This window comes from Lynx canadensis, chromosome C2 (assembly GCF_007474595.2).
Source record: "Lynx canadensis isolate LIC74 chromosome C2, mLynCan4.pri.v2, whole genome shotgun sequence".
Taxonomy (NCBI): Eukaryota; Metazoa; Chordata; class Mammalia; order Carnivora; family Felidae; genus Lynx; species Lynx canadensis.
Window position 1 is genome coordinate 2,374,584 of NC_044311.2, and position 3,744 is coordinate 2,378,327.

Sequence of the window (3,744 nt, forward strand, 5' to 3'; positions counted from 1 at the left end):
AAATTTTAACCCAAAACAACAACAACAACAACAACAACAACAACAACAACGGGAGACCAGGGCCAGACGGACCTCCACCAGTCAAGGTAGCGCCGCACGTGTTCCAGGCAGGAAATGTCCGAAAACAGGAAACCGAGAGCCCCTCGGCTGGAGAGCATGCAGTGCGCTTGCTACCCTACAGGGGAAAAGTGCTCAGCCATAAAGAGGGAGGAACCCGGGGAACCGCGGCACGCGGACAGTCCGCACTGTGCCAAGTGCAAACACCGTGCTGGAGAAAGTCTTCGACTCCGCGTCACTCTGTTTTCTGACAAGAGAGACAAGACCACGGGCCTGTGTCGTCTGAGGCTGGAGGGAGGAGGCATTCTGGAAGTGATGAAACCATTCTGTATGTTGACTGCGCTGGTTTTCACACACTATGTAATCTTTTTCTTCTTTTCCTAATGTTTACACGCTACATCATCATCATCAAAATGGGAAAGAAATGTACGCCGACAAAAGGTGAATTTTGCAATATGTGAATTATGCCAGTGAACAAACACAAATACCGAAAAACAAAACCAGAAAATCACCAGCCTAGAAGTGAGGCGTTCCTTCCTTTGCCTTCACTCCGAGGTGACAGGGCACAAACCCAGGCACAAACTCTGCACAGATTGGCGTGAATTGCAGACAAAGGGAGGTGGGGGGGTGGAAGGACGTCTTCAAGGCTGAGGAGAGGGAGGAGGCTCAGGGAAAGGGGGAGATCCTTCCCACAGCTTGTCCTGAGCCTCCCCCCTCAGTCAAGATTATAACCGCGACGGGCTACAAAGTCCATCGATCAATCAATCACCGCGATGGGCTGAGTAGTCTGGTTCACACTGGGGAGACACCCAGGAGCCATCCACGGGTGCCCTGTCCGTGTACCAGGAGCAGCCCCGCTTTGGGGCCAGAACCAAGGCAAGGCCACGGGGGAGGCCGGGAATCCCTCGTTGCCAAAGTAGCTGCCATCAACCCCATGAGGAAGGGGACTGGGGGCTATTTTGCTGCTTCTCCAGGGCCTCCTACCTTCCCAAATCACAGAAGTTCTCTGCGCGCACTTCACTTTTATTTAAGCTGTGCGATGACACCGAGTGCGACGGCCCGACCGGGCGTGGGAGCGACACCAGCAGTGTCTCCTGATGGGCACAACACCAGTGGGAGAGCCGGAGGCCGGCCGGGCGGGGGGCGCCTGCGGATGGTGCGGCCTGCTGGCAGGGGTCAGCGGCTGGGTGGACAGAACACTCCCTGCAGGACAGCAGCTAACCTGGAGCCCATTCTGGTTCCCACCAGCACGCGTCCGCCCCGGACTTCCAAGGAAAGTTTCAACGGAACCAGCCGGCTGGAGCCACCACAGGCCATGGCCCGTTGCGATGCCAGCTTTCCGGCTGAGTCGCTGTTGTCTCCCGCCTCACACCAAACTCCGGGTGCCCCCTCCCCGCCGTGATTTTTGGGGGGAGGAGGGAAGCGGGGACTGAGCAAACCGCACCTGGGTCCCGGCGGGACTCCGACAACGGGGGAAACCGAGGGAGAAAGGACGGGACTGTCTGCTTCTGGGTAACAGCGTCAGACTTTGACTTCTTGGCCCCAGAAGGCACCGGGACAGCACCTCCCGCGGCCTGCAGTTTCTTTTTTTTTTTTTTTAATTTTTTTTTTTTTTGGTAACGTTTATTTATTTTTGAGACAGGGAGAGACAGAGCATGAACAGGGGAGGGGCAGAAAGAGGGAGACACAGAACGCGGAACAGGCTCCAGGCTCTGAGCTGTCAGCACAGAGCCCGACGCGGGGCCCGAACTCACGCGAGATCACGCGAGTCACGCGAGATCACGACCTGAGCCGAAGTCGGACGCTTAACCCACCAAGCCACCCAGGCGCCCCCCGCAGCCTGCAGTTTCGTGACAGTGGAGGGAACAGCTGCACCATCCCGGCCCGAAAGACCCCCCGTGGGGACCTACGACTAGGACGTCCATGTTTCTGCCCCACACTTGTCCACACGTTCTCGTGGCTGCAGGCCACAGAGGATCCTAAGAGACCAGTGTCTCCCAAAGAGCCAGAGGGCCCAGACCCAAGCGTGTGGAGGGTCTGAATGGGGATTGCTGTTGCCACCTGTCTACACCTGCGAAGCAGGCGTCAGAAGCATCCTTAGCTGCAAAATCTGAGCGTGGAGAGTTTTCATTCTACTTTTGAGGCTCTTGATCTTCATGTCATGAGTTTGAGTCCCACGTTAGGTACCGAGATTACCTAAATAAAGTTTTAAAAAAATAAGCATTTTAAAGTAATTTCCACACCCAACGTGGGGCTCAAGTTCACAATCCTGAAGTCACGTGCTCCTGAGTCAGCCAAGCGCCCCCTAGGTGTGTCCATTTTTTTTTAATTTTTTAAATTTTATGTTGAGAGAGAGAGAGAGAGAGAGAGATGATGAATGAGTGGGAGAAGAGCAGAGAGAGGGGGACAGAGGATCTGAAGCGGGCTCTGTGCTGACAGCATTGAGCCCGACGTGGGGCTAGAAGTCACAGAACCGTGAGATCACGACCTGGGCCACCCCGCCGCCCCATGTCAACTTTTTAATACACACCGTTTTCATAATTATCCTAATTAGTCAAAGAGTATGAAAGAAGTGCCCCCAACCCACGGACATTTCAAGAAAAACTCTTTTAACTGCAAATGGTTCAGTCCACAAGGAAAAGGCTGGCCAAACTTAACTTCCCCGAAGTAACAACTAAAGGATACAGTTGCGGACCTGGGTTCAGGAAGGCAAGGGAGCGACTGTCTTGTTCCCTGGGTTTCTCACCAGTTTGGGGCCCCTCCAACTTCGCAAGGTATCAGAGCCACAAGAGAACGCCTTCAGGCTTCACAACTGACCCCGGCCCGCTTACTCTCTCGTGTGTGCACGGCTCTGCTTTGTTCATATTCCATCAATCTTGACAGTGTATGCTACTCTGCAGAAGCGTGTCTGGAGAAATCACAGTCGAGAACTATCCCCTTTCTCGTGACCAAGCCCAGGACTTAGAACTTCATCTGTTAATCTAGCACTGCGAGCAATAACTTTATCGCCAAAGACTGCCCCACCTCCTTAGGGCATCCGTGCGGAAGAAAAAATGCTTCTGAACAAATTACAACTGGCTGCCAATGTTGGGGCCTGTTGGTCATTAAACTGGGATGACACAGATTTATTTAAAAAAGAACTCATGTGGTAGGATCTGACGTTCTGGTAAGGAACGGAGATCAGCAGAAACTCCACATTTCGGAGGACAAAGTAAAATACCGGCCAGAAGTCTGCAGATTACGCATGGATCTCCCCAAATCGCACCCAGGTTGGAATGGGAACGGAAACCCAGGAGTTGGGGTCTTCAAGCATTTCACCGCACTCTGCCTTTAGACCCAACGACAAGCAAACTATGTGACGCGTACAGGGGGGTGGGGGCGGGGTGCCTGGGTGGCTCAAATGGTTACAGCGTCCGGCTTCCACTCGGGTCCCAATATCGTGGTCTGAGTTCAAGTCCCGCGTCAGGCTCTGGGCTGGCAGCCCAGAGCCTGGCGCCCGCTTCGGATTCTGGGTCTCCCCCTCTCTCTGCCCCTCCCTACTCACTCTCTCTCTGTCTCTCAACATACATCAAAAAAATTTTTTTTTAAATGAGGGAAGCGGGGCGCCTGGGTGGCTCAGTCGGTTAAGCGTCCGACTTCGGCTCAGGTCATGATCTCGCGGTCCGTGAGTTCGAGCCCCGCGTCGGG